The 27,200-nt window shown below is 39.8% G+C and overlaps 1 protein-coding gene across 1 annotated transcript in view; it reads right to left on the reverse strand.

Annotated features, from left to right (window-relative positions):
- SHISA9 (shisa family member 9) overlaps positions 1 to 27,200 on the reverse strand; it is a 495,309-nt gene that overhangs the window by 368,917 nt on the left and 99,192 nt on the right. The window lies entirely within an intron of this gene.

Here is a 27,200-nt window from a genome sequence, read left to right on the forward strand (position 1 = left end):
AGGCATGCTGGGAGTTGTAGTTTTGCAAAATCGGAATGGCCACAGTTTGGAGACCACTGTGCAGTGGTCTCCAATCTGCGCTCTTCCAGATGTTGCAAAACTACAACTCTCAGCATGCCCAGACAGTCCAGGCATGCTGGGAGTTGTAGTTCTGTAACATCTGGCCCTTCAGCCTGGGCAGTCTTTGCATGCTTGGAGTTAAAGTTTTGCAACATCTAGAGGGCTACAGTTTGGACACTACTACACAGTGGTCTCCAAACTGTTCTCCTCCAGTTGTTGCAAAACTACAACTCCCAACATGCCCTTTGGCTGTCCAGGCATGCTGGGAGTTGTAGTTTTGCAAAATCGGAATGGCCACAGTTTGGAGACCACTGTGCAGTGGTCTCCAATCTGTGCTCTTCCAGATGTTGCAAAACTACAACTCTCAGCATGCCCAGACAGCCAGGCATGCTGGGAGTTGTAGTTCTGTAACATCTGGGCTCTTCAGCCTGGGCAGTCTGAGCATGCTTGGAGTTAAAGTTTTGCAACATCTAGAGGGCTACAGTTTGGACACTACTACACAGTGGTCTCCAAACTGTTCTCCTCCAGTTGTTGCAAAACTACAACTCCCAGCATGCCCTTTGGCTGCCTGGGAATGCTAGGAGTTGTGGTTTTGCAACAACTGGAGGCACACTGGTTGGGAAACATTGTCTGTTTTCTAACTCAGTGTTTCCCAACTCATGTGCCTCCAGCTGTTGCAAAACTATATCTTCCAGCAAGCACTGACAGACCATGCATGCTGGGAGTTGTAGTTGTGCAACAGCTGGAGGCACACAGGTTGGGAAACACTGAGTTAAGTAACAAACTCACAGTGTTTTGCAACCAGTGTGCCTCCAGTTGTTCCATAACTACAACCCCCAGCATGCACAGACAGCCAAAGGGCATGCTGGAAGTTGTAGTAATATGCCTCCAGCTGTTGCATAATAACAACTACAAGTCCCATAATGCTCTTCTTCTGTCACTGCATGCTGAGAGTTGTAGTCTTGCAACAGCTGGGGTTCCCCCACATGTCAATGTTCAGGGTACATTCACACAGGCGGGGGTTTACAGCAAGTTTCTCACTGCAAGTTTGAGATGCAGCAAATTTTCCGCTGCAGCTCAAACTCCCAGCAGGAAACTCGCTGTGAACCCCCTCCTGTGTGAATGTACCCTATAAACAAAAATTTTATTTTTCACTTGCACAGACCACTGTTCCAAAAGCATGTCAAACGCCAGTGGGGTGTAAACGCTCATTACACCCCTTATTACATTCCGTGAGGGGTGTAGTTTCCAAAATGGGGTCACTGTTGGGGGTGAGGGTCCACTGTCCTGGTAGCACGGGGGCTTTGTAAACACACATGGCCCTCGACTTCCATTCCAAACAAATCCTTAAGGTCAAAATGGGCTTGGTCCTTAAGAGGTTAAGGTTAGGGTCACACATGCTGTATTTTGCTGCACATTTTCCTACCCATTAAAGTCAGCTGCATATTTTTTCCTTCTGGTTTAGTAATAGAACTAAGAAACAGTTAAAACTGACAAAAATGTTATTTATTTCTTATTTTGAAATTAAACCTGCTTTAACCCTGTACACCCTGCACTCGCTTCGCAGTACAGATTGCATTCACTGTACAATGCTATGCTATTGTATAGCATTGTAAAGTGTGAGCGACGCTCTACTGATATAGTGTGGCTCTGCCCCCTCTGTATCATTTGAGCAATGATCCAGAGGCAGACGGAGGGTGAGGGGACCTCCACCACCATTTTAACTCATTGGACCCAGAAACTCTGTTGCTGAGGTGTATAGATGGAAAAATAAAAGGGTTATTTTTCTTAGAAAACAAAAATGCAAAAATGAAAATGTGCTGTGTCCGCAAGGCCAAAATGGGCTGTGTGTTAAAAAAGGCTTTGTTAGGGAACAAAATGTCAATGTTTATTGTATGGCATTTGATGGAATAAAAGAATTGTGATCAGTTCCTGAAGCTGGAGATTATGTGCTTTATTTCCAACAGTTATTTACTTAGCTTTCTATTGGAATCATCTTGAGAATACATGTACAGTAAAATAATAATACAGTAGATCTTTATACATGTGTCGTGGTAAAGGAGGCAAAGCTAAACAATGACTTGCGGACACTAATAATGCTAATACACCTGCCCCTCTCTCCGCAATGCTTAAGAATTTCTGTAACTCCACAATATACAACTTCATAATCAATGTAATATACCATACACAATGTGGAATCAATTTGTTGCATATTTACAATAAAATTGTTGTTGTTGTTAATAATATAAATATGGTCAAATTGCACAAAGATATGAACATAAATCACAACAGGATGCATGATTATATTCTGTAGTCATCCCATCCTGTCTATATATTCAAAATACCTTTTATAACAGAGTTAGGCAATAGATATGTCTTTGGCTTATTGGATTCCCAGTATGCTGAGTTTAAGATTGACATTTATATTCTGATTCTGATACCAGTTGATCGAATAAATCAATGTTTTCTGTCAAATTTCCATTTATTGAACTTTGCTTCTGGTTGTCAACTTATCGAATTTGAGGTTATATTTGGTTTTATATATTGAATATTTTCAATTTATTTTGCATTTAAATGTGTGAACAAGCTAATGCCTTGCGTAGAATTTTGCATATTGTTATAAAGGTAATTTTAAGTTAAAAATAATCTAGTAATACAGAATAGAACTGGGGCACTCCAATGTGCTTTTCAAAAGGTCCAAAGAGTAGGTAAATGTGTAATCCTGTCCTAGTGGCGATGTGCCGTAATCCTGTAACTGTGTTGTCCTTTCCTCCCATGCTGTACATGCATGGACGTGTTTACAGAACAAGCTGTCATGGTGTATGATGGTCTTGTAATTATGCCAGAACTCAAAGGGTTTTCCTGGGGCAAACCATATGTCATCAAGTTAATTTTTAGATATTTTTGAGTAAAGACAGAAGAAACTCTCATCTTGGACCTCCATTAACTAGCCAGGGCAAAGAAAGGCTATAAGGATCACAATTTCCTTTAGAGGACCCAGCACATCTGTGCGTTACACAGAGAGATAATTGATTTAAATAACCACCATGTAATTCGTCACTTCTCCTGTGGTGGTGCTGCAGAGTATTTGAACACTTGCTGACATATTCCCCAGCAAAATAACAGATGAACAACAATTGCCCTAGCAGTGCAGTATACTGTCAATTATGGGAACCTACTGATAAAATGGGAATGACCAAAGTGGAAAAACTCTATCACAGGGGTATTATTTTTACATATGCATCTGTAGTCTTGAGTAAGAAAAAAGCACGGAGCACTGACCGTAATTCTGCAGGAGATGTCCTTTATTGGAGATCATAAAACATCCATGTTTACAAGTGGGGAGAGCGGGCGTATGCGGAGACCTGCGGGCAATGGACCGTATCACGCGTTAGTGCTTCTTCAGGCCCTGTCAGGGCCTGAAGAAGCACTAACGCGTGATACAGTCCATTGCCCGCAGGTCTCCGCAGACGCCCGCTCTCCTCACTTGTACACATGGATGTTTTATGATCTCCAATAAAGGACATCTTCTGCAGAATTACGGTCAGTGCTCCGTGCTTTTTTTCTTATTCAAGACTACAGATGCATACGAACTTTCTCACGTAGCAGCACTACCTCAACTGCAACATTGGATCCGTTTTTATCTCCAGCTATCTAAGGTTGCTACATTCACCTGAGGCATATATAGAAAGGTGCATAACCCCCACGCTGTCTCTAGGTAGAGGATTTTTTTTACATATATTATAAATATAAGTAGACTCTTTTTTCCTGAAATTCTCATATGTGCTCAATAAAGCTTTTTCCAACTCTTCTAAAACACATGTACGGCAATTCTGGACCTTTAAGATGCATATACCCATGGAGCTACATAAATGCCTCGTGAAAAAAATACAATGGGTATAGATGAAAATGTCACATAGAAATATAGAGAACTGGCAGCAGAAAAACAATGTGCTCCAATGTACTTGTGTTCCGTTCCTTATTTTAAAAAAACACCTCCCTCCTAAACCATAGTTAACCCTTTCAGAGAAACTTCATCTATAAGGAGTTAATATGAGTTAATTCAATGTTTTAAAATTTTGGAGGTGCGGCTACTCTGTGCCTTTATACGGCAGTATATTAATATTTAGAAGTGACATCCAATGAAACATTCCATGGATTTTTTTTCTCATGGTGGAGTACAGAAGTACTCATGGGCTTACAGTCTATTGGCATTGTAGCACACTTCCTTACAACATAAATCTATAGTATGGATGTATGTCTGGGTCCTAATGGGAGCTAATGGTTAGATAATGTGTACTTGGTTAAGAAATCGCCTTTATTCACAGACATGCAAGTCCATATATGATTGGATTGCAATATCTCTGCGTCTTCTGTAATATTTTTCAGAGATGTGTGGATTTACCAGCTTACTGACAATGAAGACCGGGAAGATACCTTGATGGATTGGGAATCTCACAACACAGAGCCATGAGAATGAACTATTGACTCCAGCTTCCAATTTGCAAAAAGTAATGGATGGTCACTGACAAAGTGAATATAGCTGGCCTGCCAGAATCAGAGACTGCCATCTATTTTGTACCAAATGTCTCCGTTTACCTAAAACATGACAGGTTTGACATATTTAAGCTCATTTAGGTCAGTTCGATAATAATTATATAGTTGCTGAAGTGGTATAACTCCAGTGGCCTCCATGATATCATTCCTTCTAATTTACTAGTGAGTTCTATGAATTAATCACAAGTGACACAACGTTTCAGCACCGCGGAGAGCGGCCTCGGCACTTTGTGTCACCTCAAGATGAACCCTGTACAGAGACCTAATTATTTCCTGGTATTAGCGGGCTGTTTCTCATTTAAATATAGTCCATCAATTTGTTGAACCATTTTCAGATGAAATGTCTTTGATCTATTGATTCTGTACACAAAAGACAAAGCTTAGCAAAAACGATTTGGAGTTTTTACATCTAATTCTGTAATTCATGGCCACATCAAATACTTGTGTGCACTTCCCACAGATAAAAATTGTCATATCAAATTTTCAAATGCTTACATTTATATAGTGAATATTTATTTTGGTTTACAGTTTTATTTTCAAAAAGATTATTCCATTTGCATCCCTTACTTTATCTATACTCGCCGGTAATTCTCTTAAACAATAGATAGCAAGTAAAAAAGATTGCTAATAATAGGTAGGATGATAGGTAACTAGGTAGAGAGACAGATAGATAGATAGATAGATAGGAGATAGATAGATAGATAGATAGATAGATAGGAAATAGATAGATAGATAGATAGATAGATAGATAGATATGAGATAGATAGATATGAGATAGATAGATATTAGATAGATAGATAGATATGAGATAGATAGATAGATAAATATGAGATACATATGAACTAGATAGATAGATAGGAGATATATAGATAGATAGATAGGAGATAGATAGATAGGAGATAGATAAATATGAGATAGATAGATAGATATGAGATAGATAGATAGATATGAGATAGATAGATAGATAGATAGATATGAGATAGATAGATATGAGATAGATATGAGCTAGATAGATAGATAGGAGATATATTGATAGATAGATAGATAGATAGATAGGAGATAGATAGATAGATAGATAAATAGATAGATAGATAGGAGATAGATAAATATGAGATAGATAGATAGATAGATAGATAGATAGATAGAGAGAGAGATAGATAGATAGATATGAGCTAGATAGATAGATAGATAGATAATTGGAAAAAGGGAAGAGAGATTAGAGCTTGGTAGATAGATAAATAGTTTTGGATGGATGGATAGATAGATATGAGATAGACTGATAAATATATATGATATGGACAGATATGTTAATAATAGATATGAGCTAGGTAAATAGATAGATATGAGAGATAGATAGATCGGAGATAGATAGATAGGTAGGAGATAGATAGATAGAGAGGAGAGAGATAGATAATTGGAAAAATGAAAGAGAGATTAGAGCTAGGTAAATAGATAGATAGATAGATAGATAGATAGATAGATAGAAAGCAAAAAACAACAACACTCCCAAGAAAAAGTGAGATGAATGCAGGGTGCAAGCTACTGAAAAAGAACCAAGGCCATAGATACTTATGCATCAACAAAAATGTAGAGATCAGTGCAGCACTCCTTTAGTGTGAAAAAAATGAGATCCTGGAGAGGATCGAAACATCGCTGCTCTTGTCAAAGGAGTGCTGCACTGATCTCTACATTTTTGTAGATAGATAAATAGATAGATAGTTTTGGATGGATAGATGTGAGATAGGTAGATAGATAGATAGATAGATAGATAGATAGATAGATAGATAGGTAGATAGATAGATGGATAGATAGATAGATAAATAGATAGATAGATATGAGATAGATAGATAGATATGAGATAGCATGGATTGATGGAAGGACAGATAGAAACTGTAGATAGATTAAATAGATTTAATTCAGGTTCACAAATAAGATATATAATTCCCATCTTCCACTGAAAACTTCAGCTGGAGACACAAAGACATTAAATGCCTACAATTTTCAATTTATTTTTATTATCTTCATTTGCGAAAACAACAATATTCCTTATTTAGTAACATAGTATCATAGTTCGTAAGGTTGAAAAAAGACCAGAGTACATCCAGTTCAACCTATAACCCTAATGAGCCCCTACTGAGTTGATCCAGAGGAAGGCAAAAACTCACATTAGAGGTAAAAAATCCTTCCTGACTCCAAATATGGCCTCAGAATAAATCCCTGGATCAATCTTCTGTCCCTATAAATCTAGAATCCATAATCAGTAATGTTATTATTCTCTAAAAATGCATCCAGGCCCCTTTTGAACTCTTTTACCAAATTCACCATGACCACCTCCTCCGGAAGAGTCTCACTGGTCTTACAGTAAAGAACCCCCATCTATGCTGGTGCAGAAACCTTCTTTCCTCTAAACGTAGAGGATGCCCCCTTGTTATAGATACAGTTCTGAGTGTAAATAGATCATAGGAGAGATCTCTGTACCGTCCCCTAATATATTTATGTATAGTTATGAGGTCTCCCCTGAGCCTTCTTTTTTCTAAACTAAATAACCCTAATTCTGATAATCTTTCTGGGTACTGTGATCCTCCCATTCCCCGTATTACCCTGGCTGCCCGTCTTTGAACCCTCTCCAGCTCCACTATATCTTTCTTGTACACTGGTGCCCAGTACTGTACACAGTATTCTCTATGTGGTCTGACTAGTGATTTGTACAGCGGTAGAATTATTTCCATGTTGTGGGCTTCTATGCCCCTATTGATGCACCCCATGATTTTATTTGCCTTGGCAGCAGCTGCCCGACACTGGTCACTACAGCTAAATTTACTGTTAACTAAGACTCCTAAGTCCTTTTCCACATCAGTCATCCCAAGTGTTCTCCCATTTAATACATAATCCCAGCCCAGATTTTTCCTCCCCATGTGCATAACCTTACATTTATCAGTGTTAAACCTCATCTGCCACTTCCCACTCCAAACCTTCAACCTATCCAGATCCATTTGTAACAGTGCACTGTCCTCTATTGTGTTTACCGCTGTACAGAGTTTAGAATCATCTGCAAAGATTGCTACTTTACTATTCAACCCCTTTACAAGGTCATTAATAAATATATTAAATAGAACAGGACCCAAGACGGACCCCTGTGGTACCCCACTAGTAACAGTCACCCAATCAGAATAAGTACCATTAATATCCACCCTCTGTTTCCTATCACTGAGCCAGTTACTTACCCACTTACACACATTCTCCCCCAGCCACATCCTTCTAATTTTATGCACCAACCTTTTATGTGGAACCGTATCAAATGCTTTGGAAAAATCCAGATATACGACATCCAGCGATTGCACCTGGTCCAGTCTGGAGCTCACCTCCTCATAAAAGCTGATCAGGTTAGTTTGACAGGACTGATTCCTCATAAAGCCATGCTAATATGGAGTCATACATTTATTTGTATCAAGATATTCCAAAATAGCATCTCTTAGAAAACCCTCAAACAAGTTACATACAATGGAGGTTAAACTAACAGGCCTATAATTCTTAGCTTATACACAGGGACTGTCAGGGATCAAAACCTCACTGTGTCAATCATGCTGTTAGTATCAAGTGGCCAGACTCTTTATTGTTGAATTGGTGGTTCACTGATATAAATGATTAAAACGAAAAAACTTTAAGATAATGCACTTTAGGGTGAGAAACGTAAGGTTTATAGTAGCACTGCAACAGAGAAACAACAGAATAACAATTGGCCTATAAACATACCACCCTCTACCATTAAAGGGGTACTCCAGTACCTACCAATCTACAGTATAGGGGATACATTTCTTATTGCTGCGGGTCACACCCCTGAGACCGCCCAAAATTTCCAGAATGGGCCCTGGCCCCTGTGCATGAAACAATGAGGTAGGCACACATTCTGTTTACTGTCTATGGAAGCACCAGAGATACACACTCGCTGTACTCTGATACCTTTAGCGCTCCCATAGACAGTGCATGGAGCACGTACCCACCCCACCACTTCATGCAGCGGAGAGCTCAGGGTCCCAGCGGTTGGACCCCCACAATCAGACACTTATCCTGCAGATATGGGATACGTTTTAAAGTACTAGAGTATCCCTTTAACAACAAATAATAAGCTTGTACTTTATATCACAATAATGGTTTCGTTTTATTCCCAGTTCAAATGCAGCACAACACATCTTCCCCAAATACTAATCTTTGTGTATGCATCAATACACAAATAACATATTACAGACTTCCTATCAGCGTCAGTAAGCATATACAAATGTTGTTTTTACTAAAATATACTATTGCTCAATAAATATCTAATCAGAATATTAGAAAATTTAACACAAACAGTTGCATAATGCAAAAATAAATGTAAGTAATAGAAAGTAATAGGGGAACATCTCTGAGATTTCTATTAAAGGCTACGTGCACTTTTGCAAATACAAATAAGGAATGAAGTAACTTTGCACATAGACTAAATTAAAAGCTTATACAGTGGTCCCCAGACATACGATGGCCCCGACATATGATAGTTTCAACATACGATGGCCTTTAAGAACCCATCGTACGTTGAAGGCAGCATCAACATAAGATGCACCTGTGTTTTTCGGGGCCATTGCTAAAACGTCTATCCTTCAGCACTGACTGCTTCAGCAGCCACCAGCCTCTAAGGAGACGACAACCATTGTATGGCGCCGGCTCCTAACTCGAGACCGGCCAAAGTTATTAGCCGACATGCAGCAATTGCCACGGCTGGCTATTAACCCTTTAGCTCACCACTGTCAAAGCTGACAGTGACATCTAAAGGGAACTTAAAAGACTCCCTGGTGGTCCAGTGGGGTGGATCGCCATTGATACGTATGAGGAACCTAATGATTCCTCCTAAAAGTCCCCTAAGGGGACTAGTAAAGTTTAACCCCTTAAGGACGCAGGGTTTTTAGTTTTTGCCCTTTCATTTTTTCCTCCTCACCTTTTAAAAATCATAACCCTTTCAATTTTGCCCCTAAAAATCCATATGATGGCTTATTTTTTGCGCCACCAATTTGCAATGACATCAGTCATTTTACCCAGAAATCTACAGCGAAACGGAAAATAAAAACTTTGTGCGATGAAATTGAAGAAAAAACACAATTTTGTAACTTTTGGGGGCTTACATTTCTATGCAGTAAATTTTTCAGTAAAAATGACACCTGATCTTTATTCTGTAGATCCATACAATTAAAATGATACCCTACTTGTATCAGTTTGATTTTGTCGTACTTCTGGAAAAAATCATAACTACATTCACGGAAATGTATACGTTTAAAATTGTCATCTTCTGACCCCTATAACTTTTTTATTTTTCTGCTTATGGGGCAGTATGAGGGCTCATTTTTTGCGCCTTGATCTGACGCTTTTAGCTGTACCATTTTTGTATTGATCAAACTTTTTGATTGCTTTTTATTCATTTTTTCATGATTTAAAAGCGACCAAAAATAAGTTATTTTGGACTTTGGAATTTTTTTGCGCGTACGCTATTGACAGTGCGGTTTAATTAATTATGTATTTTTATGATTCGGACATTTACGCATGCGGCAATATCACATATGTTTATATTTATTTTTATTTACATGGTGGGTTTTTTATGTGAAAAGGGGGGTGATTTGAACTTTTATTAAGGAAAGGGTTAAATCCCATTTATTAACTTTTTTTACACTTTTTTTTTTGCAGTGTTATAGCCGGAGGAAGGTAAGAGGACCTCCGCTCGTGTCCCAGCTGATCGGGACACCGCATTTTTCACTGCGGTGGTCCCGATCAGCCCCACTGAGCAGCCGGGCAGCTTTCACTTTTGTTTTAGATGCAGCATTCAACTTTGAACGCAGCGTCTAAAGGGTTAATAGCGCGCGGCATCGCGATCAAAGCTGCGTGCTATTAGCCCCGGGTCCCAGCTTCCGTTATATGCCGGGACTGACCCGATACGACGCGGGGTGACCGTAAATATACGTCCTTGGTCGTTAAGGGGTTAAAAAAAAAAAGGTTAATAACCCCTTCCTTATTAAAAGATTAAATCACCCCCCTTTTTCCAAATGCCATATAAAATTGATGTAAACATAATAAAAATAAACATTCGTGGTATCACCACGTGCGCAAATGTCTGAACTATAAAAATAAAAAGTTAATTAAACTGCATGATCAATAAAAAATATCAAAGTCAAAAATTGCATATTTTTGGTCACTTTGTATAACCTAAAAATTTCTATAAAAAGTGATAAAAAATTCCCACCAAAACAAAAATGGTACCGATAAAAACTACATAACACAGCGCTAAAAAAATTAGCCCTCATATAGCCTCCTATATGGAAAAATAAAAAAGTTATAGGGGTAAGAAGAGGACAATTTTAAACATTCAAATTTTCGTACATAAATGTTATAGTTTTTTTAAAACAAATAAAACAAAATCAAACCTATATAAGTCGGGTATCATTTAATCGTATGGACCTACACAAACTCAACATACAATGGTGTCCCGGAACCAATTACCAGTTTTCCATAGAGATATATACTCAACATACAATGGTTCTGGGGCTCCAGAACCAATTACCAGTTTTCCATAGACATATGTACTCAACATATGATGGTTTCTACATACAATGGTCCTCCTGGAACCAATTATTACAGTAAGTTGAGGGACCACTGTACAGCTTCTATGCAGATTACAAACAAGCACTGTGTTGCCTGATTCAGTCATGCTTCCATCTAACATACTCCTTACTAACATATTATACATCTCTAAAACCCAAGTACTGATAAAAAAAACTAGGGTTCAATATGTCAACACTAACGTCTTCTCAGAAATTCTTTTATGGACAATGCAATTCAGTCAAAGCTGGTGAAGTATTCTGTACATCGTCAATAAATGAATTTTGGCGAAGACTCTTGGAGGGAAGTGGATTTTTTTAGACTCTGGAGAAAGACAACACTACTTAGTAACCTCTTCCTGCTGAATACCACTTACATTTTATACATTTAGTTAGCATTATACAAAGATTAATGCTGATCCCTAGTATTGGGCAGTGGAATCTACACATGAGGCACAGTGTCACATTTATTAGGCTTCTTTTACATATGTGCGTTGTAAGTTTTTTTCCATTTATTTGAATGGGACAGTTCACAATCATCGGGGGTTTCAGTTTGGATGCTGGATGATTGGACTCACCAGACCGGCATAGACAGGGGAAAGCATCTTGCTGCGTTCTTCCGTCTGGCAATCACAAACAATGGACGCCGGAAGATAAACAACTGATGCCAACTGATGCACTTCTGGCTTCATTTATGGCATCAGTTCTGGGGAGTTTCGCCCAGTTTCACCGCAGCCGGACACCGGATATATGTATCTCTAGCCTTAATCTCCAACTTCTGCCTGAGTTAAAAGTGCACCCATCAACGAGGTCTGTAGAGGTCCATATGGCACTGGAAAGCCAAAACAGCATAGAACTCTAGTTGGTAAGTTTAAATAAAATAAAAAATGAATTATGTCAAATGCCAAATTTAGGTCTGCCATATCTAAAAAGGGTAATGTTTGAGATATTCTAAAATAAAATAAGAATACTGTCAATAATCAAGGCTGCTTATGTGACCACAACATATGGGACCTACTGGAATAGATGAACTTTTACAAACAGTTTTTACTTAGTAACTTAGTTTACCCTTGGGTAGGGTCCACCAGGCAGAAGAAAGGTTGGAATGACTGCATCCTTATTTTGGAACAGATTCCTGGACATGATCCTGGACATTGATCACTGAAAAGCAGTTTGGTAGACTCACTGATAAAAAGACACTTGGAGGATTGATCAGCTAAACCAAACTTTTCTTGCCTCAATGCATTGTAAGGATACTAAAAATCCTCTTAGAGATCGTAAACTGTCAACAAATCAATAACCTTGATCTCTAAATCCGAAAAACTCTATCCATCTAGCCATTGGGCTGATGTTCTCAGCATACGGTATATCATGTAAGGGAAGGTTGTCTGAGGGAATAAAGACTTGGGCTGGCAGCTAGTTGGAAACAGAAGGGACATATAAAATATCTAAGCTTGTGATGTGCTTATTTACAACCTCTCTTCTGGGCCATGTTCTTGTTTTTTCTCAATTTTTTGTGCTCACTTAAGCACAAAAAATTGCATTTATGTGCACAGTATGGACCTTACACTTCTAAGCCGAGCCATTGAAATAAATATACAGTAATTCCCCACTAGTGTTAGACTCAGGTTCTTTGGGCCCACCAGAGATTCTCCTAAGGGCCCAGCTCTATCTTTATATAACATTTTATGTCCACTTTAAGTTACATTAAATCTTTGTTGTCATGTTACACATATCCAGAAGAAAGAGAATGTCCAGCGCGGCAGCTTGTATGCAACAGATTTATTTGGCGCAGCAAACTCACAGGTATAAGATGATAGTGACGCGTTTCGATCACCTAGGTGATCTTAATCATGAGTATGACCTAGGTGATCGAAACGTGTCACTATCGTCTTGTACCTGTGAGTTTGCTGTGCCTAATAAATCTGTTGCATACGAGCTGCCGCGCTGGACATTCTCTGTCTTCTGGATTCAACATATAGCATGGTCCACGCTGGTCCGTGATGCAGTTGAGTCTACTTGGGGTGAGCTGGAAGTGCTCTTTCTACATATTAAATGTTACACATATGAGCTATTATCAAAATGATTGCCCATAAAACTTAGATTATTGTTGATCAAACCTGACAATTTGCGGCAGGACTAGCCAACCATCTAATCTGTATGGGAGCGCTCCCAGCTTTTCCCGATAGATTCTCAAGGGAGAAAAACACTTTTTTTTATAAGACTTCACTGCAAAGACACACGCGCAACACATTAGGTAATGTATGTATAGGTCCAACTTTGAGACACCTTTTTGTCTCTTTATACAAACCATTCTGTGCTGGGTTTTGCCAAAAGACTACGGATACCCTTTAGATCTCTTTTATAGCTTTAACAAGATGACCTGGTTCAATGTAAAGGGTCTGATATGATGGTTTAATCCACACAAGTGCTTGTTACATGCAACATTAAAAGTTATATATTAACAATTATCAGATTTTCACAGCAATCAGATATTTAATGAGATCCAATCAGGTCACATTTTGTGCAACCAATGAGTTTTCACGCTATGTCCTACCACGCTGACTTCAAGGATTCAATAGCTGGTATTTCCAGGACTAGATTCTCATTGACATTTTCAAATCAGAAACATTTATTAAAATGGATTAAAATGTATATTGTTTTACATGTGTTCTCTTAGAGACAACCTTTTGATTCCGGGGTCATGGCCCCTTCAAAGTGAATTTATATGGTCCCGATAAACTACTATGTATGGATCTGAGGAAGAAGGTTGCAGTACCTTCAAAATGCATTCTTTGTGTATGTTTTACATTAATAAACCCTTTTATAAGTAATATTGCAGCTCTTAGGACGATTTAATTTTTTGTCCAGGACTGATTTTAAAGCATCTTTTTCCTGACGTTGATACTGGATCTTATATACCATTCTAGGCTTTGGGTTATGGTTTGATGTCGGCTGCTCCGCATATTATGTTCTAAGATTGATTGATGCCCTCAGCACGACCCCTTCAGATGAGCATACTACCTATCTTACTTGTGGACACCAAATTAACCTGGATAACGGCACTTAGTGCACCTCTTTGTTTCTTTCTCTTGTCTTACTCTATAAATGTAGAAGTTTGACTAAAGATGTTATTACAGACTGGGGGAATAAGTGTAGTCTAAAGAGGAAATAATAGAAAATTAGAGTATGTGACTGACAAAATATGTATTAGTGATACAGTTTAGTGGAATTGCGTCTCAGTCAGAGATTGGCAGAGCAAGCAGTCACTGCCAATAAAATCTTGTCTTAAAGGTAGGAAGTAGGGGATGAACAGGGGTCCAGATGATATAACACCGGAAACTGAAGGGGAACGAGGTAGGTGAGTATGTCTTTTAATTTAAGTAGAATGTACTGCAGAGGGAATTGCCTAACCCAAGCGTGGTCTGCACTGCTTTGAGTTAAACTCTGGATATATGTCGCTGATCCATGGATTCATTCTTACTGGCTTATTTAGAATTAGAGGAAATGTTTCACTAATATCAGGAACATGACCTTTCACCAATAATAGAATATTCTTAGCTATTATTATTACCGTACTTATCATAGTTTTTAAACTTAACATATAAAAAAATTGTCTCAATGAACCTCCAAAGTGAAAAGAATGGGAACCCCATGTACCCAATAGGCAGGTCAAAACACGGACAACATCCTAATATATGTTAATTTAATAAACCAACAATTCACAATATGCATTGAAACCTCTCAGCAATAGAAATGAAGTGAAATTCAGAAATAAGGTGAGTTTCTATTCTTGACATCTTCAAAATAGATTCTACCTTTCCAATCTTTGGAGACAATCTCAATGTGAAAATGTCAAGCCTGAAGGATCACTCAAGTAGAAATCTTTTAAGCATTTTTGATAATATATTATAATGTTGGAAATGTGTTCACTGATTCTTTGCCTACGAAATTAAATGGCCTTCGTCTTTCATTATTAAAAGTGTTTTCACACGTACAGTATCCTGTGCATATTCGATGATGCATATTTGAAGCTGCAGATTTTTTGCTGCAGTATTCAATGTAAATCTACAGTATAAAATCTGCAGCTTCAAATTTGCAGCACTAAATAGGTGCAGGATAATGTACCAGTGAATAGACCCTAAGGATCACACGTAGTGCATCCGAAGCATATTTCACGCGGTGGATGTGCTGACGGCAGACAGGAGAGCAAGCTTCCTGCTGCAGCTGGATAGCTCTGTGTGTCCGCTCGTAGTGGCGGATTTCCCACTGTAGACACAATGCTGTTAGTAGCAGATATGCAGCGGGAAATCCACCTCTACGAGCGGACACACAGAGCTACCCGGCCGCAGCAGAGAGCTTTTTCTTCTGACTGCCATTGGTGCATCTGCAGTCTGAAATACACTGTGGACACCCTATGTGTCACCCTACCCTGAGGGTGTATTTACATGTACAGTATTCAGCGCATATTTGATGCTGCAGATTTTAAGCTGTAGATTTTATACTGTAGATTTACACTGAGATCTCAATAGGCGTTACTTATACCTGATTCCCCCCCCCCCCCCCCAACCGCTGTCATTAAATACTCAATGGGTCCATCTTGATCTCCACTACTTGGCCCTATCTCCACACACAGGAAACGCCTCTTCAGACAATCATTGGCCAGAGCAGTGACCTGCAGTAGGCATATATTTTGTGCCATAAAACCTGTATATATATATATATATATATATATATATATATATATATATATATACATATACATATATATATATAAAATGATATATGTATTGAAAATCTTGAAACTTCAGATCTTGAAACTTAGATCATGCCTAAGTTTGCATGCAGCTCTACAAGCACCCATTGCACAGTACCTAACTACTACGGGCTAAATGGGAGAGAATAATGAGCGATGATCACAGAGCTTAACCCCTTAAGGACGCAGGACGTAAATGTACGTCCTGGTGCAGTGATACTTAACGCACCAGGACATACATTTACATCCTGTGCATAACCGCGGGCAAAAAAGTCCAAAATTGCTACTTTTTTAATACATTTTATAAAAAAAAAATTTAAAAAAATGTATTAAAAGTTTTTTATATGCCAATGTGGTATAAAAAAAAGTACAGATCATGGCGCAAAAAATGAGCCCTCATACCGCCGGTTATACGGAAAAATAAAAAAGTTAGAGGTCATCAAAATAAAGGGATTATAAACGTACTAATTTGGTTAAAAAGTTTGTGATTTTTTTTAAGCACAACAATAATATAAAAGTACGTAATAATGGGTAGCATTTTAATCGTATTGACCCTCAGAATAAAGAACACACGTCATTTTTACCGTAAATTGTACGGCGTGAAAACGAAACCTTCCAAAATTAGCAAAATTGCGTTTTTCTTTTTAATTTCCCCACAAAAATAGTGTTTTTTGGTTGCGCCATACATTTTATGATATAATGAGTGATGTCATTACAAAGGACAACTGGTCGCGCAAAAAACAAGCCCTCATACTAGTCTGGTGATGAAAATATAAAAGAGTTATGATTTTTAGAAGGTGAGGAGGAAAAAATGAAAACATAAAAATTTAATTGTCTGAGTCCTTAAGGCCAAAATGGGCTGAGTCTTTAAGGGGTTAATGAGCTTTTACACAGCTCATCCAATTGCAAGCTGGGCTGCACGAGCGATCGCTATGTTTGGGCAGCCCTAAACTTCAATGTTGTTGAACTCACAGACAACAATGATTTGATTGGCTGCACAAAAGATCCAATCAGCTGGCAAACAAGCGTTTTCTTGTTGGCTGGTCTCTTGTCCTTTCACATGGACAATTACCTGATAATTTTACAGCATAAAGGATTTTAAGTTGGACACTGTGACAAAGGCATCTTTCCATTTATCATCAGTGTCCTAGAACACAGGTGTTATCACACATTTGTCCAAAGGTTGGCAGTGTGTAGCCACCTGATCTCTGACGAGAAGGGGCTTCCTTATTACTGCACTACCCAGCCATCCATTTTCGATGAGCACCATGTGCAGTGTACAGTGTGCATCTACAGTCAGATATTACTATTATTGTTATAAGAGTCTCACTGCCTGGATCAGCTGTAATCTGGGAGAAACAGAGAGCAAAGGCTGCAATGTTCTGCAGCACCACCATATATAAGTGCTTCTCTCTCGGTCTCTTTCCTCTCTGCAGAAAACAGATTCTATAAATGGAGCTTATCTCCTGCAGTGAGGAGACAGATGGGGAGAAAAACACAAAGCTGAGGGTTTCTTCCTGCTTGTTGTAGCAATCAGTGGGGAGGTGACCCGGACTGATCAAAACTTCTGACATGTTTCTATGACATATCAAACATTGTTTTAAATCAAAGTAACATTGTAATCCATGGCCTGTCTATATGATGCAAGAATGTAACCGGTCCTCCAGAGCAAACAGTGCTTCATTTAACAGATGAGAATTCAGGGGCACCTCCTCTATCAGAATTCCGTAATAAAGAATTTGAAATTGGATTTTCTAAGCCAGACAACTTGTTCAAACACTGGCTCATCTTATAAGAAATAGCTCACTTGGGAAAGGTCACAACAAAAGGTGAATCTGAAAAATACTGTTGAATTCTATTGTTACTTGTCAACCCATATCCAGCGCAAAAAAAATACATACAATAAAAAAATCCATTGTACGGTACATTGTAAATATAGAAAAAAATGCATCATTATCCAACAACAAGCAACAGGTAAAGTAGACCAACGTGTCAAAACTGTCAGACAGGACAAGAAGATCGTGTTGCTTATAGGAAGTAAGCAAAGCTCATATTTTATTTTTCCAATTATATTGAAAAAAGAAAAAGCTGGCCGGCTGCTAAGACAAACCAGGACAAATTACAACTACGGAATGAATTTGCTATACAGGATCTTGTAGTTGTTCAAACTAATATAATAACAATAAATTAAAAGTCAAATTCTATTAAATGAAGAAATTCATCAATGTTAATTCATTCTAGATCATTTCTTCCTGTAAAATAACCAGCTGAATCCATCAACAGGATGTGGACGTTATTTTTGTATCCACAATAAAATGTAATCTACCGATGTAGCATTTGTGCAGACGGCATTGCTTGTTATATTTGTATCCTGCTGTATGTGCACTGTAAACATTATGACATGTCACATATACTGTACATGTTTCCATATGATGAAATTACTGAACATGTGTGCTTGGGTTTTCCATAAAGAAAGCATACTTTCCACGTTACCACTTCAGAAATTAAGCATGTGCTGCTACTTCTTCAGCAGCATTGTTTATGACATCTTTTGGTGGTCTTTTCTTTTTTTGTTGGCAGAATTGCAACAGGATTGGTGTCTCAAAATAGTAAACAAAAAATTGCTTTTGTAAACATTGACAAGTTAGAAGCATTATTTTAAAAAACTCTCCCATTTGGGAGTTCCAACCGGATTGGTGGCCCAAAATAGTGAAGAAAAACTGCATTTCTATTAAAAGCAAAAAAAAAAAGTATCCCTTTTATTGAGATCATGACAGGCTGTGTATGTGTAGGCCTGTCTGCTAGTAGATAAGTAAGGCAGCAAGCAGTGGTGGACTGGTGGTGGTTGTTGTAGTAGTCAGGGGACAGCAGGTGATGGTGGACTGGTGATAGTTGTAATAGCCAGCAAACAGCAGGCATTGTTGGACCAGCAGAAGTTGTAGTAGCCAGTGGACAGCAGGCATTGTTGGACCAGCAGAAGTTGTAATAGCCAGTGGACAGCAGGCATTGGTGCACTGGTAGTAGTTGTAGTATCCAGTAGAGAGTGGGAAGTGACAAACAAGTGGTAAGTTTAGTCATTGGACAGCAGGCAGTGGTGGGCTACGGATAATTATAGCCAGTGTCAGGATTCAGCAAGCTGGAGGTGGATCCTCTGTGTCAGAGAGGGATTGGCGTGGACCGTGCCGGCGGACCGGTTCTAAGTTGCTACTGGTATTCACCAGAGCCCGCCGCAAAGCAGGATGGTCTTGCAGCGGCGGTAGCAACCAGGTTGTATCCACCGGCAACGGCTCAACCTCTCTGACTGCTGAGATAGGCGCGGTACAAGGGATTAGGCAAGAGCAAGGTCGTACGTAGTAGAAGGTCAGGGCAGGCAGCAAGGATCGTAGTCAGGGGCAACGGCAAGAGGTCTTGAACACTGGCTTGGGACATACAAAGAACGCTTTCACTGGCACAATGGCAACAAGATCCGGCAAAGCAGGGAAGGGGAAGTGAGGTTATATGAGCAGGGAGCAGGTGGAAGCTAATTAGACTGATTGGGCCAGGCACCATTCATTGGTGCACTCTCCCTTTAAATCTTAGAGAGCTGGCGCGCGCGCCCTAGAGAGCGGAGCCGCGCACGCCAGAACGTGACAGCCGGGGACCGGGACGAGTGAGTGGCTTGGGATGCGATTCGCGAGCGGGCGCGTCCCGCTATGCGAATCGCATCCCCGTCGTGAAGGTCAGTGCAGCGCTTCCGGTCAGCGGGTCTGACCGGGGCGCTGCAGAGAGGAGAACGCTGCGAGCGCTCCAGGGAGGAGCAGGGACCCGAAGCGCTCGGCGTAACAGCCAGGCCTTGTGATGCCGTTCCATGTGTTAATGTAAAGCCATAATTCCTGAATTCTAACCCTGGCTATGTCCTTCTTTTTGCAGAGAAGGCACTGTGTCTGGTTATCTGCATCTGGTAAAATAGTAAACTTTTTCAACATGGCTGAATACCGTAAAGAAATATGTACACCACTACCAATTTCTAGAAAGCTTATCTCAAGCCTACAAATGCTACATTGTTGCTGACACCTGTTCCTGAGCTGATCATACCAGAAGGCCTTCTGGCACTTTTGTTCCAGCCCTACCTGGACTCCTTGGGGACAGAGGATTTTCCCGTTTTTTCGTTTTTTCCTCCTTACCTTTAAAAAATCATCACCCTTTCAATTTTGCAGCTAAAAATCCATATGATGGCTTATTTTTTGCGCCACCAATTCTACTTTGTAATGATATCAGTAATTTTACCCAAAAATCTATAAATCTATAAATCTATAATTTATAATTGTGCAACAAAATTGAAGATTGAAGACTTTTTTTGTGCCCTGATCTGAAGTTTTTAGCGGTACAATTTATGTATTGATCAAACTTTTTGATCACTTTTTATTCATTTTTTCATGATATAAAAAGTGACCAAATATACTGGGATTTGGATTTTTTTTTTGCGCGTACGCCATTGACTGTGCGGTTTACTTAGTTATATATTTTTATAATTCGGACATTTCTCATAGGAAACCATTGATCAGTGATTCTGCCACTTGACTGCTCATGCCTGGATCTCAGGCACTGAGCAGTCATGCGGCGTTCGGACAACGAGGAGGCAGGTAGGGACTCCAGCTGTCCTGTAAGCTGTTCGGGATGCTGCAATTTCACCACGGCAATCCCAAACAGCTCCCTGAGCTAACCGGCAGTGCTTTACTTTCACTTTAGGACACGGCGTTCAACTTTGAACACCGCGTCTATAGGGTTAATAGCGCACGGCACCGCGATCAATGCCACTCGCTATTAGCCACAGTCCCGGCCATTGTTAGAGGCTGGTCCCGACCCGCTATGAGGCGGGGCCACGGCGGGGCCCGGCGTTATAGAAAGGGAGTGGGCTGAGGGCGTATAGGTACACCCTCCATCCCAAAGGAGTTAATTCTCCATCTTCATCGCTGATATCATCTTCATCATTAAACTCTTCTTCATTATCCCCACCACGTCTCTCAGTATAAACTTCTGATTGTGGGCTCATTGCTCCTCTTCAGCATATCCGCCATGATGCATGCAATCTTACCACCACATCTACTACCACCGGTCCAACTAGTGCTATGCTCCACTACTGCTTCCACATCCACCACCTCAACAATACACTCCATAGGCTGGCTGTCCTCACACAACCCCTCCTTGTGGGTAATGCTAGGTTTCTGCTTAGCACTAGTGGGAAAAAGAAAAGACAGAGATGACAGAATAAAGCATTTAGAAAGTCCTCTTGCACTGCGCCATGTAAGTGTAGACAATGAGAAATCCACTAACAACTGGCTCAACATCATATCGTCAGACTCTTTTTCCTTCTGAGATGACCGAGGACGAACCAACCAGTCTGCACTGTCTGTATTATCCTCTAAAGCAACACAACCCCTGAAAGACAAGGACGATTTTTGCTTGCTAATAATGCGGCTTCTACAACCACCAAGTACCTGGCTGCTGCTACTTGTACTGGGCCTGGGCAATTGGGTGGTGCCCAGAGTGCTGGTATTGCCACCAACATGCTTAATGGCAGAGGACAGGGGTGCTCTTTATCCTTTACTTTGTCCTTGGCCAACCATTCCTTTAAAAGACATTTCTTTTTTTTAATTGAAAAAGATTTGGAGATTTTAGGTGTGTTTTGTGTGATTTGGTGAGAAACTGCCGGTCAACTTTGACTCTGTACACTTTTAATATGTATTCATGTTACACACTGGTAGAAATACTATATGATTGATGAAATCCAGAAAATGCAAGTAACTTGTCCAGAAATGCCTATTCCACATTCACGTTCAAGGCTTTAATGTACTTTTATGTTACACTCAGCTACAAATACTATATATTTGATTAAACCCAGAAAATAAACATCATTTGGCATTAGAAGCCTTTCCTGCATTCACTCTAAGCACCTTAAATGGGTATTCATGTTTGACTTAAACCTAGAAAATAGGTAAAAATGCTATATGTTTGATATAACACAGACAATATTTGAAACTTGGCCTTAGATGCCTGTTCTGTGTTTACTCTCAACGCTTCTAATGTGTATTTATGTTAAAATACAGCATAGCCCAATGCTTTGCTCAACTTGCAAGGTATTTTAATGTGATAGATTTTATGTGCTCATTCTGCAGTGACACTGCTGATATTTGTTGTACACCAACTGGACACAGTAGTGCAGGTGACAGTTAATGTTCACTGCTCTCTCTCTCAGCTTTCTCTCCACAATGGCGGCTGCAATGCAGTGCATAGGGTTTTATTAGTCTCCCACCACTATGCTGTCTCCAGACTGGCCTGGGAGCTGTATGTCGCATCATGCAAGCAATGATTGGCTAAACTGGGGTCACGTGATCTTGCTGCAAGGTATGCTGGGCTACACTGTCGTCATCTAAGTGTTACCAGGTCTTCCTCCATTCATTCAACACTAATAAAAGTGTTGTTGCCAGGTTCTTGCAAGCTGAGTCTGGCAAAGTTTGAATGCTCAGTGAACCACTTGCACCCCAAAGTTCTGAGTGAGATTGGGTTGACCCGGCTCGGCTCGTTCATCTCTAGCTATGATTATTTTGCCATACTTGGCAGTTTTTACTAAATGAATAGTAAAGTTTTTGATAATTTTTCTGGCTTTGGCATCCAAAAGGTTGGCTCTTGTGGCCCAAACAAATTTCATGTCACAAGGACTTACCTTGAGTATTACTGACAATATATTTGAGCTATCCAACTGGCAGGCCTCTGACATCAATAAACCTAGCCACATGACATTCTACTTAATTCTATATTATTTGAACAATATACACGTTGCATCCTGCTCATTTTGTGTGCTCCAGGCAGCAGATTATAAAGTGTTAAAGTACCAGAAAAAAAACGGCGAGCCGGCACTTAGCTGTCTGGTTAGAATGTTATAATACTGTATAGACATATGTTCTAGGACAAAAGTCACTGTGCTTTACAGGTAAAAAAAAAAATATATTAAAAAAAGTCACATGTCCTTTATAAATTTATGAATGAAGAAAAGAAGAGAATGATTCACGCAAAATGGTGTTCTGATAATGTTTTTTTTCTTTCGTGAGCCAAATTTATAAAGGACATGCTACTTTTTTATAAATTTGACGCACATTAGAAAAACCAATAAATAATCAGAACACCATTTTGTATGATTCCTTTTCTTCTCTGTGACTTTCTACACAAGTGATATAAATGTGGCTTCACAACAATTATATCACCTGTGAAAGACTGAGGATATCCTGAAAACATGATCTGTTGGGGGTACTTGAGAACTATGATTGGGAAATGCTGCTTTACATCATTACAAGGAAAACTGATGCTAGAACTGATCACATTCATTTTAATGGGACAGTTTACATACATCCGGCATCTCAATTTTGATGCTGGATGGTTGGACACGCCGGGCCGGCACTGGACAGGGGAACACATCTTTCCGCATTCCCCCGTCTGGCGTTCAGAAACAATGGACGTCGGATGCTACACAGCTGATGATTACTGATGCATGTCATCAGTTGTGGCACCAGTTGCGTCAAGAGTTCACGTATGTAGGATGCCGGACATATATAATCCCAGTCTAAGTTTACTTGGCTTAAAGTGTGCCAAATGGAAAACAGATATAATTCCAGATATTACAGAACTGGGGAATGTGGTACAAAGGAACTGTAAGCTAGAGGGCTTGGTAGCACAAAGTAATTTGGAGTGTGAGAAATACGAATTTAGATGGAGATTATGAAAGCAACAAAGAGGTGAAATACCATAAAGAGTGTAAAGATAGATTAAATGGTACTGCCATGGAGTAGAATAGAATTCTACAGAAAGATAAGATCCACAAAGAAGATTTGTAGATTGGGTATGAATGAAGAGTTGAATGAGTGTCGTTATGATTAGTTCCCTTATATATGTAGCTGTGTGTTACTCTCTAGCAGTAAGGGGAAAGTTAATTGTTTGTATTATATATTATGTTGTTTTGTGTATTGTCAAATAATATAATTACAATAAAAAAGACTTAAACTTCAAAGTGTGCCAGAATGTTGTGCCAGAATTCTGGAACATTTTTGATGCATGGTGTTGCATCTTAGACTATGCCCCCTTTTACCAAGGCCGTGTCCTTTTGACAGACACTGACATAAAGTGTCTTCAGGATGTCTAAAGCTCATAGTAAATGTGGCACAATAGTAGTGAGAGTAAAATTAATAGTAGAAATAGTAAAATTAATAGTAGTAATAGTAAATCTGTCCCACAGATTTAGGCAAATTACATTGTACATATTACATATACATAGCAGAAATGTGTTACGCTGAAGAAAACAATGGTATCCATAGAGTATACACAGCTTATCCAATAAGTGACAATAATAACACACAGGGGCTAAGGAGCAAGATATGAAAGCCATGTCACTGTATGATTCTATTGATAGGTTTTATTCTGTTCTGTAGTGATGGTTAATAGCCTCCCTTCAATGTGACACTGATCCCTTCACCCTGACATTCACCCAAATTCTGTTTCGGCAGATTATTCCTCTGCAGATAAAAGAGAAGAAGATGCCGCCTGTAGCAGAGAATCATCTGCTTCATAATAAATCCAACAACTAGTGCCTACCTACCCTAACCACTTGCTGCAAGCTATACATATATCACGGACAGGAAAGAGCCTAATAAAATGATGCTGTTAGATGCATGTCCTGTCTCATGTGATTTTCAGTAATGGCAGACATAATGTATGACCTCTGTCTATGTCATAGATGGACGGCACAATCGTGTTCTCAGACAATAAACAAGGTGCTGGATCTTTCACCCACTAACTTACAGACAAGCTTTTTCTTGTCACTGCTCGGTGCAGAACAACCTGTTATTTATAGATCAAGGCCAGATTAAAGCAAAGTCCAATAATACAAATAAATGACATATAAATCAGACATCATATAATTGTCACACTAGGGTCCAGTTGCTGGGAACTGCACCAATATCTGCCTGGAACTGATTTATGTTCCCATTAAAGTCAATAGGAATTACAGAAGCCAACGATTCCCACAACCATATGATTGATATGTCATTAAATTATACATAATACAACCTTTTATTATGCAATGTATATAGCAATACATCTATCAGGCGTCTGCAACAAGGCTTAAATGGGTGTTTACATCTTTGATATTTATGGCACATCAATAGAATATGCCATAAATTTATGGGAACAGCAACTTTGTCAAGACCAGGAATTCTCCACTCCCTATTCTGCCCATGGAGATAGCAGCCAGCAACCACATACTAGAAGAGAAAGAATGGAAGGGTACCGTATTTTTCGCCATATAAGACGCACCATGTCAGGAGTTGTAGTTTTGCAACATCTGGAGGTCCGCAGGTTGAAGACATACCAAACATCTGGAGGTCCGCCATATAAGACGCACATCTGGAGGTCCGCCATATAAGACGCACATCTGGAGGTCCGCCATATAAGACGCACCAAATTTTAAAGGAGGAAAATCTAAAAAAAAAATATTCTGAACCAAATACAATGTAAAGTATAAGACAGTGATCTTCAACCTGCGGACCTCCAGATGTTGCGAAACTACAACTTCCAGCATGCGTTGTAGGAGTTGTAGTTTTGCAACATCTGGAGGTCCACAGGTTGAAGACCACTGGTATAGGAGGTAATACTCATGTGTTCCCGCCGCTCCGGACCCGTCACCGCTCGTCACCGCTGCCCTGGATGTCACCCTCCATCGCTGTCGCCGCGTCCACGGGGTGTCCCCGTCGCTTCGGAACGTCTCTGCTGCCCGGTATCCTCGCTCTCTGTCGCCGCAATCACGTCGCTACGCACGCCGCTCCTATTGGATGACGGGACGGCGTGCGCGATGACATGATGACGACGAAGGAGAGCACTGCCCATGCAGGGGATCCCGGCATGGAGCAGACACCGAGCAGACAGGTAAGGTCCCCCCCGGTGTCCTGTTAGCTTTTTGGTACGCCTCGATTTTACCCCGACGGTCCCTGACATCCCGAATGAGCAATCGGGTCACTTTCGCTTCAGACGCAGCGGTCAGCTTTGATCGCTGCATCTGGAGGGTTAATACAGGGCATCACCGCGATCGGTGATGTCCCGTATTAGCCGCAGGTCCCAGCAGTTGATGGCCGCAGGGACCGCCACGATAGGACAGAATTTTAATGTGTATTTGCCGTATAAGATGCAACAACTTTCCCCCCCCCCCCCAGCTTTGGGGAAGAAAAAGTGCGTCTTAGACGGCGAAAAATACGGTATGTGGCATACTCCTTAGAATAGATAAGATCAATAAGATCAATAGCTTTATTATCACGATTCACAAAAGTAAAATGAATGCTTTTAGGTGTTGATGTAATTTTGATAAATTTGTGAAATTCCTTGTGAAGATGTGTTTCATTTGTTGACACTAATGATAATGCTCTTATTCTTCTTTCTGGCTGAAGACTTCTGCAGAAACCATTATATAGCTAGAAAAGGCAAAAAGTTCTAGTTTATGAATATTTTTATTTGCAGCATTTAAACAAGTGATCAATTCGATGTTATTGTTCCTTTTTATTATTAAATAATTATTATGACGCAGAATTTTTAAAACTGAGCATATTAAGTTAGAAAATACTTTTCTTTCAAATAAGTTTATGAATAAATGATATTATTACCATTCAACTGCATTTCAAAATATGGATGTTGTACAGATCCATAATCCAGCACCTATAAATGCCAAGGCTGTATTAACAGCTTGTGCTGCCCTAGGCACTCAGACTAAACACACCCCATTAGGGTGATTTCACACACCTCAGAATTTTTCCTTGCAGATCTAGCAGCAAAAACTGTATGTGGAGTTTGTTGCAGCTTTACCACCCCTACAGGTACATTTTACAGCTGTTCTGACCCATGTTGATTCATCCAAAGGGCAATTTTTTCCAGGCCACTGCATAGCGGCAGCAGCTACATCAAAAGTATCACTCACTGAAGTACCGCCCCCTTGCTGCCCTAGGCACAGGCCCTTGGGTGTCTAATGGCAAATACAGCCCTGTTCAATGCTATGGGGCCAAATACTACACTTCCATACACAAAATCTATGACTGTAGAATGGATACAAAAACAAAAAAATGGGGCACTCCCTAGTGTAGTATTTTCTGGAAACCCGCCACAGCACCTATAGTGCTGGATTCACCGTGCTAGGTTGT

This window comes from Hyla sarda, chromosome 8 (genome assembly GCF_029499605.1).
Source record: "Hyla sarda isolate aHylSar1 chromosome 8, aHylSar1.hap1, whole genome shotgun sequence".
Classification (NCBI taxonomy): Eukaryota; Metazoa; Chordata; class Amphibia; order Anura; family Hylidae; genus Hyla; species Hyla sarda.